This window comes from Cervus elaphus, chromosome 18, assembly GCF_910594005.1.
Source record: "Cervus elaphus chromosome 18, mCerEla1.1, whole genome shotgun sequence".
In the NCBI taxonomy this organism is placed as follows: domain Eukaryota; kingdom Metazoa; phylum Chordata; class Mammalia; order Artiodactyla; family Cervidae; genus Cervus; species Cervus elaphus.
This window is the reverse complement of record NC_057832.1, coordinates 41,918,386-41,931,340: the sequence shown is the minus strand read 5'-3', so window position 1 is coordinate 41,931,340 and position 12,955 is coordinate 41,918,386. Positions and strand designations below refer to the sequence as shown.

Here is a 12,955-nt window from a genome sequence, read left to right as displayed (position 1 = left end):
TGGTCCATTTGAATGACTTTTGTTCTTGAACAAAGCATTTTCAGTTTGTTTGGTTTAAATATTTGGTCTTGTCTCATCTGTCCTAACATTATATATTTAATGTTAAATATATAACATTATATGTATGTAATAGATTTGAATATATAATATTACATATTAATTACATATGAAATGTGTAACATAAATTACATGTGAAATATGTAAATAAATGTTAAGTATTTACATATTAATATACCTATATTCTTGTCCAGGTATATTGTGTATGTATTATGTCTTTTATATATTATAAATAATTTAAACAAAATATATAAATATTATTGTATACTTTAAAACAAAAAGTTTTAATTTCAATTGAAAATGAGAATGTTTTCTACCAACAAGCCACTCCTTGAGCCGCTTTGAAATAATGTAAGCTTTGCCATTCATATATATATATATTTTTGGCACCATCTAAGCTAAGGATTTAAATTTTATATGAAAAATATTTACCCCATTCACACTCTGTGTTTACTGCCCCATTATTTTTCCCATTTATGAGACTGTAGTAAGAACTCATGTTCAACCAGGAAAGCCAATCGACTGATTCTCTCATCTGTCAGATCTTGTCCACATCTGAAGGAGTAGATGAACATGAGGATGCAGGGAACAGAGATGTGCTGGGTCTAGGTGGGCACTCTCTGGGCCTCACCTTTCCATCTATAGAACGAGAGGGGTGCTGAACTATGACTACAGATAATTGGAATCTGGTGGATTGTCTTTTGGTCTGGACACTTCTGGTTGCTTGTAACTGACCTCAAGTGAGATATTAAATTATAATCAAAGCAATTAATGCCTACAAATAAGTGGAAATGTTTTAGTTCTTAATATTTTCAGATGGCGTTCCACAGCCAGAATCAAAATATTACGCATAACCAGGTCATAAAGGCTAACATGTTAACAACTGAAAAAACCCTAAAGTATAAATTGAGCTTCATAATAGATTCAGTAGTTGTTTCCTATTTTGTACCAGGAATTGATTAAACCATGACGTAAATCTGAACATGATGAATCTTATTCAAGACTTTTTTTTTAAGTAAAATTACTTTAAGCACAGTTTTCCTGAAAATTGTTTTTACTTTGATAACTTTTTGATTATATAAATGACTACAGGTAAGATTACTACTACTTTTAAGGCAGAGTTAGTAAACGTGGTTTAACATTAAAAATTGGTGTTCTTAACATTTTCAACGAAAAGCATTCTGTTCTGATTTACATTTAATGCAGAGAGATTTTCATTTTGTTTGTTATAGAAAGAGCATTCAATTTTAATATGGGCTTCAACTAGGGTACCTTTTGGTTATGGACTCTTTTGGATCAGTTCAGTTCAGTCGCTCAGTCACCTTTTGGATATGTGTTTCCAAATTTAATATTTGTTTGCAATGATGCAAATGGATGTAGGAGGATAGAGCTGAATAGTAGAGATATAGACGTAGCCAATAGCATAACTATATATATCTCCTTTCTTTTATTTTTTTATATATTACTGACCGTGTTTGGTTGGTTGATTCTGTTTAGTTTCATAAAAGGTCTAAGTATTTGGAAAGATGTGGGACCATGTCCTATTGGAATTTCAGTGTTTGCTTATGAAAGAAGATACCATCTGTGGGGAGTATTGACTTCAGAAATTTGACTTTGGAGTGTTCCTGTATAATTCTACTGGGAATTGCCAAAAAACATAGGCAAGAATTTATAGTACTTTTCCAGAAGGTGATTGTTAAACAATAGTTGGAAGCTGGGAAAAACAGTGTTTTTGCATAAAGTAGGCATTTAGTCAACATTGGTTAAGGATTATTTTACTAAATAATTAAGTGCTGATCTCATGATTCAGAAAAAATTATGCAGACTTTAGCTCTTCTTAAACCAATAAAAGAGAGAACTGCTCCTTAAAATGAATTTTATAACTTTTTGAAAAGTTTAACAGTAAAAAAGAACATTTATTTTTAAAGTTAACTTTCTGAGTCTTATAATTCAATAAGTGAGCAACTTTCCTAGCCATTTGTATACATTCTGAGGTGCAAGGTTAGCAAATTCAGCAGGCTTCTTGTTCATTTTGCATTCTTTCATTATCAGCTTATTATGTTTGGGGAGCAGTAATGGAGATGAAAATAAACAGGGAACAGTAGCTTCTCTCTTTTGTAACTTAGACACTCCAGCCTCTCCAACAGGATAGACTACAAGAGACCAGTTTGATTTCCATGCTGAGTAGAGCCCATATTCATCTTAATTGAGTTCATCTTATGTAATAGATGTAAGTGGTGTTTACTGCATCAAGATTATTTGTAGCTATCCTATTGGGGCTGTTCAGTTTGCTTTTGTAAACTTCATGTCAGGTTTCTCAGATATCTCTGTGTTGTTGTTTATTTTTTTTAAAGAGAGTTCCCAAAGTTGCTGATGGCTGTCTCATCTGCAAATACCTCTCCAAGGTACTCTGTGCTGGTGATGTCTCCCACCTCTGAGCTGCACGGGAGCATGGAATTGACTTACTGGGGAGGGCTGTATCAGTTAAGTGATCTTTCTTAGTACATTGCATGGGTTTTGCAAAGCTTTCTGCTTTTGTTAATCCAGAGGGCAGAACTATGCTTACACTGATTTTTAAATTAAAAGCGTTTTGTTAACCCACACGATATAACACTCCATTTACTCTCCTACATGACCCCTTCTATATTTCTATTAAGTTTCCTGGTTTTAAGCACAATTTATTAATCATGCATATCTGTGTTATTTATATTTTACTATAACTTACTAATATAAGACTTACTGGTTATTTTCTCAGTTTGTAAGTGTCATTTGGTAATATTTGAATTACATGCAGCCTGGGGCTCAGGGAAGCTGTGAATTTTCCAAAGTTACTCAGTAAAACATACATGGGTGCTATCAACAGTCACTACTGGTCTTAAACCACTACTGGGAATATATTCCTTAGTTTCCTTTCTTCAAGGTAGAATATATGCCTTCTCACTTATTAGAAACATTTTTTATTGTGTTCCTGCTGTATACAAAGCACTGCCAGACCTCATGCTAATGACCTGGCCTTTTATTATATTTTTCACTTAGGAAAGAAGTACATAGTTGTTATTTTTAAAGATCACCTACAGTAAGACAAATGGCAAACCACTCCAGTATTCTTGCCTGGAAAATCCCATGGACGGAGGAGCCTGGTAGGCTACAGTCCATGGGGTCTCAAAGAGTCAGACACAACTGAGTGACTTCACTTTCATTCTATAGTAAGACAGGTAGAAACAGAAAAACAATATGTTCTTGTTTCCTCAATCCTGATCGCCTCAATCACTTTAAACTTTAGGTCCCTTATGTATAACCTTCAGTTCAGTTCAGTCACCCAGTTGTGTCTGACTCTTTGCGACCCCACGAATAGCAGCACGCCAGGCCTCCCTGTCCATCACCAACTCCTGGAGTTTACTCAAACTCATGCCCATCGAGTCGGTGATGCCATTCAGCCATCTCATCCTCTGTCGTCCCCTTCTCCTCCTGCTCCCAATCCCTCCCAGCATCAGGGTCTTTTCCAGTGAGTAAACTCTTCGCATCAGGTGGCCAAAGTATTGGAATTTCAGCTTCAGCATCAGTCCTTCCAATGAACACCCAGGACTGATCTCCTTTAGGATGGACTGCTTGGATCTCCTTGCAGTCCAAGGGATTCTCAAGAGTCTTCTCCAACACCATAGTTCAAAAGCATCAATTCTTCAGCGCTCAGCTTTCTTCACAGTCCAACTCTCACATCCATACATGACCACTGGAAAAACCATAGCCTTGACTAGACGGACCTTTGTTGGCAAAGTAATGTCTCTGCTTTTTAATATACTGTCTAAGTTGGTCATAACTGTCCTCCTTCCAAGGAGTAAGCGTCTTTTAATTTCATGGCTGCAATCACCATCTGTAGTGATTTTGGAGCCTGAAAAAATTAAGTCAGCCACTGTTTTCACTTTTTCCCCATCTATTTGCCATGAAGTGATGGGACCAGATGCCATGATCTTAGTTTTCTGAATGTTGAGCTTTAAGCCAACTTTTTCACTCTCCTCTTTCACTTTCATCAAAAGGCTTTTTAGTTCCTCTTCAATTTCTGCCATAAGGGTGGTGTCATCTGCATATCTGTGGTTGTCACTGCTAAAACATTGCACTCTTTTTCTTCAGGCCTATGCTTTGATATGTGACTCTGTGTGGATGTCAGCCTTCATGCTCTTATTTCAGTCTACCAGTGTTCTCAGCCTTATATTAAAAATGCTGATGGAAGAAGAAAGCAAAACCTTTGTACTATGCTTTGAAAGATAGTAAAATTACTAGGATGAAAAAGCCTATAAGTCAAATTCAGTTCTCAGATTTCTGGTGAACCTGATTATCTTCATTTTCTTTGTTGTTTTGGGAGATTAAGAATTGGAAAATTTTTATGGTATAAACTGTGGTATAGTTTAGAAGTTTGTTGTGATAAATTCCTTACCAGTGAACAAGACATTGTCAGTACCAAAGGATAGTGATTACATTTTATAGATTGGTAACTGTGATTCATAGTTGCTGAATGATTTACTTGAGGCATCTTAAAAGTAACATAGAGTTAGCGGTATAAGTACAGTTGAGTATCTCATCTAGACTCAGACTTATTCACATCAGCTGAAAGTGTAATTAAAGTTAGTAAGTGTTTATATTTGTTCTTTTTTTTTTTTTTTTAGAACATTAACATGAAACTTTATCTCGAAAATTAATCAAGGTCACGATTGTACTTCAGTACTGGGTGGTCTAATAAATGTGAACTTCAAATAATAGTAGTGCCCTTTTTTTTTAAAGGACAAGATTCTGATCTTTTTCAGAAATGGGAACTTTCTCTGTTTAGAAAATTTTAAACTAATTTTCATAAATTAGCAGGAAGAAATTTAAGACTCTTGCTTCCCTGACAACTCAGTGGTAAAGAATCCGCCCGCAGTGCAAGAGACACAGGAGACGTGGGTTCAATTGCTGAGTTGGGAAGATCCCCCCAGTAGGAGGAAATGGCAACTCACTCCATTCTTGCCAGGAAAATCCCATGGACAAGGAATCTGTGGAGGGCTACGGTCCATAGGGTGCGGAGGGTCGGACACGACTGAAGCAGCTGAACACACCCACACTGTAAAATTTACAGTGCAAAGGTAAAAGTCTAAATATATTGGCAACAGTATAAATCCACAAGTGATTAGTTTCCTTTAAGTATCTGAAACTTTTGCAGTGATATTTTTGTTGTTCAGTTGCTCAGTCGTGTCCAACTTTTTTGACCCCATGGACTCTAGCACGCCAGGCTTCGCTGTCCTTTGCTGTCTCCCAAAGTTTGCTCAAACTCATGTCCATTGAGTTGGTGATGCCATCCAACCATCTCATCTTCTGTTGTCCCCTTCTCCTCCTATCTTTAGTCTTTCCAGCATCAAGGTCTTTTCCAGTGAGTCGACTCTTCATATCAGGTGGCCAGTGAATATCAGGGTTGGCCAGTAAATTGGCTCTTCGCATCAGGTAGCCAATGAATATCAGCTTCAGCGTCAGTTCTTCCAATGACTATTCAGGCTCAGTTTCCTTTAGGATTGAGTGGTTTGATGTCCTGCTGTCCAAGGGACTCTAAAGAGTCTTCTCCAGCACCACAGTTTGAAAGCATCAGTTCTTCAGCATGCAGCCTTCTGTATGGTCCAGCTCTTACATCCATTCATAACTACTGGAAAACCATACCTTTGACTGTGTGGACCTTTGTTGGCAAAGTGATATCTCTGCTTTTCAAAACAGTGTCTAGTTTTGTCATAGCTTTTCTTCCAAGGAGAAGTGATATTAGAATGGCTTTTTAAAATTTGATGGTGCTTTTATCGCTTGTCTAGATAAATGGCAGGTCCAAGGTAATAGTCTTTGATGTCATCATCCAAGTGATGTATTGTGGCACTAACAAAACTTCAACCTGTGAGACCAGCTCTTCACATAACTAAGTACAATACAAAGAGTGGAGAAAGAAAGTCATTTAACAGATTCATTTATATATTACCAAAAGATGATGTGTTGTCATCCACTACTAAATAGAGAACCACTTTGGAAATTTTGGTTTTTAGAAGGTCTCATCTGGCCATAAAATAACATAAAAGCAAAACACAAATATACTGCATGATGTGAGTATCTACATTATTCAAGTTAGGTAATATAAAAGAGCAATTAAAAATAATGTTAGACCTTAGAGATCACAGGCCATTATAAGGTGTTTGAAAATAGGCAGTTTAGTGGGAAAGACATCATGTAGCTGGTTAGTAGCAGATCACCTTTTAGTCTAGCAAACTTTCACCTCTTATTTCTGTGCCTGAAATGAATTAGATTCAGATCAATGGGTTGGAAATAAGTATTGAAAAGTTTGTTTAACTTTGGTAAAAAGTCAACTTCTAAAAATACATATAAAATTGAAAGCATTTTATATACATCTGTACATGTTGCCAACAATAAAAAAGAAAATTCAGTGATAGCGTGTTTCTTCTCCTGAATAAAATTTCTTCAAAATATAGGCTAGTTGGTTCCTTGCTATGTGATTTGATTTTGTGGTTATTTTTAAAGGAAATGAGAATATCTTTGGAGTGATTATTTATTACCTCAGCAATTATATTTAAAGGCATGGTCAGCTTGTACCTTTGTTTTTTAATTTTCCTGTTGAATATAGGTTTTATAGACTAATAACCCCAAGTACATCTTTTGCTCACAGTTAATCTGTATTTAAGTACAAGTGATGTTCAAGTAATAATAATTCAGATAACCAATTGAACACTTCTGTTATTCTTAATTAACCTCAACCGTTTTCATAGATGCAGAAATTACTTACTTAAAATCCTACGCTATATGGACAATTTACATGAGAGTTCATTTGGAGTTTCTAACAAATGACCCCACCTTCTCTTAATCAAAGCACATCCTTCTGAACGTGAAAAATTCAGGGTCTTGATTTAGCAAATTCATTTTGAAAGCGATGCACATGAAAGAGTAAGGCAGGCAGAGTCAAGCCAGTCATCCTCTCCTCTAGTTTATTGAGTAGGTGGACGTGTTGTGAAGATACTATTACTGGTATACTTGTTGTTCAGTCACTCAGTCGCATCCAGTTCTTTGCAACCCTGTAGACTGCAGCACGCCCGGCTTCCCTGTCCTTCACCATCTCCTGGAGCTTGCTCAAACTCACGTCCATTGAGTTGGTGACGCCATCCAACCATCTCATCTTCTGTCGTCCCCTTCTCCTCCTGCCTTCAGTCTTTCCCAGCATCAGGGTCTTCTCTAATGAGTCGGCTCTTTACATGAGGTGGCCAGCGGATTGGAGCTCCTGCTTCAGCTGAGGCCCTGCAGGTCATGGTGACGTGTCACTCTGCTAGTTGTTTAGTTTCTCAGTCTCTGTATTCTCTTATCTAGGAATTCTTGGCGTTGTGTCTTGGGTGAAAGTCCTGCAGACAGCATATCATACACATGGCAGGAGTCTGAAGGGTTTAGCGTGCATTCCTTCCCTGCATAACCTAGGCCTAGATACTTAGTCTTTCCGAGCCTTTGTTTCCTCTGCTCCGAAAGGGGCTCTGCTTTCACGTCAGTGTTTCTGGAGTGCAGCTGCTTCACAGCCGTGTTGGTGTGCTGCGCAACAAGCAGAATCAGTGCCCGTCTACATGTTCCCCTCGAGCAGGGGTTTCCTTCCCAGTTAGGTGACCGCAGAGCCCTGAGAAGAGTCCCCTGCGCTATTTAGCAAGTTTTCAGCACTTACCTATTTTACACATATTATCGGTAGTATATATATGTCAGTCCCAAACTCCCAATTCATCCCACCCCACTTCTCCCCCCTTGGTGTCCATATGTTTGTTCTCTATGTCTGTGTCTGGTTTGCAAATAAGATCATCTATACCATTTTTCTAGATTGTGCATATATGCATTAATATATGATATTTTTCTCTTTGTAACTTACCTTACTCTGTATGATAGCCTCTAGGTCCATACATGTCTCTACAAATGATCCAGTTTCATTCCCTTTTATGGTTGAGTAATATTCCATTCTCTATATGTACCACAGCTTCTTTATCCATTTCCCTGTTGATGGACATTTAGGTTGCTTCCATGTCCTGCCTATTGTAAGTAGTGCTACAGTGAACACTGGGGTGCATGTGTTGTTTTGAATTTTTTATGGTTCTCTATGGAGATATGCCCAGTAGTGGGATTACTGAGTTATCCCTACCCATCGATAGGGGACTTTGTTACATTTTAAAAAATTTTTCAACAGCTCTGCTTTGAAGCTTCTCATAAATTATTTTCCTCAGCCACATCAAACTTATGAGAAGGTTTAAAATAAAGTTACCAGAGAAACCCTGTGATTCTCCCTACAAGATTGTTTCCAGTGTATGGTACTGCATTTATTGAGAGAAGTGTGCTTGCTATTCCTCATTTTTAAATTGTGGGATGATCTCAATTAATAGAGGTTAAAGAAATTAACCAAGACTAGATTTTAGGGAGGTCAATTTAGGATGGTTGTTGTGGGAAAAGGTTGGATTAGGGAGTAAATTTTAAAGATTTTTCTAGATTCTAAGCATGTAATGGAAAAAACTTCACTGTGCGTTTCATTGCTATTTTGTAATGCAAGGGGAGCTTGGATCTCTTAACTCTTTGTATGATAATAATAATAAAAGTAATACTGGTTGTTAACATCTGTATTAGGCTATATAGTAATTGCTGCACATACATTATCTAATCCTCACAACAGTGTTATCATGTAGATACTACCATTAATATCAGTTTATAGAGAAAACTCATGTTGGTATGGATTGCATTGAGAAGAGAAGGGAGAGGGAGGAAATAGAGGTGATCTGGGGGAGAAAAAGGCAAGTCAAAAGGGGGAAAGAGTAATCATCACACCCCTGAGTAAAAATGGGTACTGAATATTGGATTCTTAAATGTCCAAAATTGATATCAAATACTGAAAAACAAAGATTAAGAATCTAGAGTAGAGGTTAGACTCTTAAAAATACAATATTAAAAACAAAAACACAAAAAATTTAAGAAATATATATGAAGTTCACTTTAAAAATAGGGTCTTTTTTTTTTTTGAAAGGTTATAGTGAAATGAAAATGAAAATTAAGGCCATATGACCCAGCAATCCCACTTCTGGGCATACACACTGAGGAAACCAGATCTGAAACAGACACGTGTACCCCAGTGTTCATCGCAGCACTGTTTATAATAGCCAGGACATGGAAGCAACCTAGATGCCCATCAGCAGACGAATGGATAAGGAAGCTGTGGTACATATACACCATGGAATATTACTCAGCCATTAAAAAGAATTCATTTGAATCAGTTCTAATGAGATGGATGAAACTGGAGCCCATTATACAGAGGGATGTAAGCCAGAAAGATAATAGACCAATACTGTATACTAACGCATATATATGGAATTAAAAAAGCTGGTAACAATAACCCTATATGCAAAACAGAAAAAGAGACACAGATGTACAGAACAGACTTTTGAACTCTGTGGGAGAAGGCGAGGGTGGGGTGTTCAGAGAGAACAGCATGGAAACAAGTATACTATCAAGGGTGAAACAGATCACCAGCCCAGGTTGGATGCATGAGACGGGTGCTCAGGGCTGGTGCACTGGGAAGACCCAGAGGGATGGGATGGAGAGGGAGGCGGGAAGGGGGATCGGGATGGAGAACACATGTAAATCCATGGCTGATTGATGTCAATGTATGGCAAAAACCACTACAATATTGTAAAGTAATTAGCCTCCAACGAATAGAAATAAATGGAAAAAAAAAACTTCAATGAAATAAAATTATATTCAAAAAATGAAAAGAAAAAAAAAAACTCTGGTTGGTAGAATGAAAAGTCATTTGCTTAAGATTGCACATCTAGAAAGTGATCTGTTCTGGTCCTCTTGACTCAAAAGCCCATATTCTTAACATTAGACAGCCTGTCTCTTCTCCAAATGGCTAACAAATTGATAACATGAAAATTGCCCTAAAAACGGATTATATTGACATCCTGTTCTCGGAACTTTTTTTAACTAAAGAGGGGAAGGAGCAAAGAAAAGTGATGGGGAGAGACTGAAAGAAAGAAGAATATAAATATTCCTATAGATTTCTATCTTTTGGCAGTAAGATTTCATTACTGAAGAGACATTTGAGTTATATAATGATGTTTGAGTAAGGATGTGTCAATGCTTTTGTATTTTTGTAAAGGTAAATATTTTTGTCCAGAATATTTGATGTTTGTAATGTAGCATGCAGACATCTTGATACCAGATTGTCACTGAGCTGTTACTGTAAAAGGATCCTAATTAGACTTTTAAGATTCAAATTTGTATATGTTGCAATTGAGATCTGGTTAGTGTGGATTAACCAGTTGATTTGTTTTAATATTTATTTATTAAATGCCTGCTGTGAGACAAGCACTGTGTCAAGTGCTGGAGGTAGAATTACAGACAAATAAGATATAGTCTCTGCCTTAGTGACCTTACCATCTAACGTGTGAGGCAGTGAAGTAAGCAGGTAACTAAGTGTAAGCTCAGGGTGTTAGGCCAGCTTGTAGGGAGGAGTAACTTGCTGTAGAAATCACATGCGGCTTACAAAAGGAGGAGGCCTTTGAAGTGTCCTGCATGATGAGTAGGGATTACCTGTCGTGACATATGAGCTTTCCCTTGGTTGATTAACTGTATTATTGGAAATACCAGAGGGGTCTTTTTAACAATAGCAATGCCTAGGCCCACCCCCAAAGATTCTGATTATTTAGTTTGGGTGGAGCCCAGACATGAGTACTTTTTAAAAGAAGCCTAGTTATTCTTAGGTGTTGACGTGGTTGGACACCACTCAGATATTTCAGACATTGTTCCTAAAATGCTGCTTGTGGACAAGAACACTTTTACATTTCTTGATGTTGCTTAGATGTTACTGGGGCAAAGAAAATTGAGATAAATAAATGTTACTTGAAAATAAAGAAGCAGAGGTTTTAAAATACAAACGCTACTGTTTCTTAAGATTGAACAACTTCCATAGGTAAGAATAATTATTTCAGAAAACCGAAGAATACTAAGATGTTTCTCATATCCCATTTAAAAATATTCAGAGTACAAAATTGTTCTTATTATTGGACTTATTACCCAAAGTCCTGAATTGAAATATTAATACACACAAAAGAACATTTGTTCTTGAACACAGACGAAGTTATCCAGGTCTGGAAGATTAGAATGGTAAGTGCCTAAGGACTTGTCATGGGTTGTTGACTAGAAGTGAGCAAGTGAATGACAGATGAAGATTTGGGTAGAATGGTAGTGAATGGGTGGTAATGATTAGTCAATGTATGGTTCCTGCTGTTGATAGGTACTTATGGGCTACACGTTGTTTCATTTCTTTGAAATATCCCTCTGAAGAGGAGAAAAAGTGTTGCCTTTTAAATTTTTTTCAGTTTTTCCAAGAGGAGGAAGGTTTAGGATGCAATAGGTAACATTTCTTTTTCCTTTTCTATGCTCAGGACTACTCAGGCATCACTCAGGCATTGTTGTATTTGATTCAGAGAATACTCATAAAGTGGTTACACCAACTAGTCCCCTTTTAGAGTCAAGAAAAGTGGGGTTCAGAAAGGTTAATTAACTTGCCTGGGGTCACACAGTCAGTAAACGGCAAAGGTGCGATTTAAATTAATGCTTAACTGGAAGCACAAGGACGGATAACTGTGTGCTCTCTGAAAGACTGTGTTAGAATAATAACAATTGTGTTTAGTGTCTAGGCCCTTTTTGCTTCATTTACTTTGACTGTATTGTTGAGAAAACTACGATCCAGATCCATTAAATAAATTGCCCCAAATCACACAAGTAGGTAAAGTTAGAAAGGGACCAGACTTAAGGCTTTTTGACCCCAAGATCAGTGTCCTTTCCACAGTCTCAGACTCTAATGCCCTTTATTTTCTTGTTCTTGCATTTTGAGTTACTAGTCTGGTTTCCTTTTTATTTTGTGTTACAATTTGTCTCCTGAAGGTCAAGTAACCTGGTTTGGTTACAGAAGTCCTAGTAGCTTCTGGGACTATATCAGAGTGGCTTGCCGGAAAGTTTCACAGAACTGTATCTGCAGCATTGAAAATATGGAACATGTCAGTTCCTCCAGAGCTAAGGTAAGACATCAGTAGTAATGTGCAGGCTGTGTGTGTGCTCTCAGCCTAAGCATTTTGACCCAAAGAGAGAATTCAAGCTCCTTGCTGTATACAATATTTCTTTTCTTTGTTGAAATTAAACACTTGACCAAATTTAGTATCTTTTAGAGGCTTATTTTTTTTTTACTAGTTATTTTAGAGTGCTCTTAAATCTTCACTGTTGCCTTATAAGTAGCAAGAAGGCATGAAGCTAGTCACTGTGAGTTTCTTTTTTGAGAGGCATGGTGAAACATTTCCCAGTCTGTGAAGTTTCAGGTGTCCTGCACTGGCAGTCCACATGTCAGACTGTGTTCACATAATTCCAGAATGTGATTTGCCTTTTGCACCGGGTTGATATTCGCACTACTGATGCAGAAGCAGTGGTAGGTAAAATTGCTGATGCCTTGGCATAAATTAAAACAGTGGCATCAAACTATTCTAGTAGTCATTGAGTTCTTCCTCGTCATGTACTCAGTCTTAAAAAAAAAAAAAAAAAAGCCAGTTTCACTTAATGTCTATAATGGTAAACATTATTAATTTAATTAAATCTCAACCTTTGAAAGCCTTTTTAATATTTTGAGTGACACAATGGGAAGCATGCATAAAGCATTTCTGCAGCATACTGAACTATGGTGATTGTCTCAAGGAAAAGTACTCATGCAGTCATTTGAATTGTTAGCTGAACTAGATGCTTTTGTTGAGTAATAGTATTTTTACTTGAAAGAAAAACATTCAAACTATAGCTTTTTTGACTTAGGCATTAGTAGACAGTCCTT

The 12,955-nt window shown here is 37.0% G+C and overlaps 1 protein-coding gene across 1 annotated transcript in view; it reads left to right on the top strand.

Moving 5' to 3' along the window:
- Window positions 1–2,430, top strand: part of LOC122673836 (translation initiation factor IF-2-like) — a 53,868-nt gene extending 51,438 nt beyond the window's left edge. The window contains exon 3 of the mRNA XM_043871733.1: window positions 2,412–2,430. The gene's annotated coding sequence lies outside the window, so the exon portion shown is untranslated. The remainder of the gene's footprint in view (window positions 1–2,411) is intronic.
- Window positions 2,431–12,955: the final 10,525 nt, after the last annotated feature.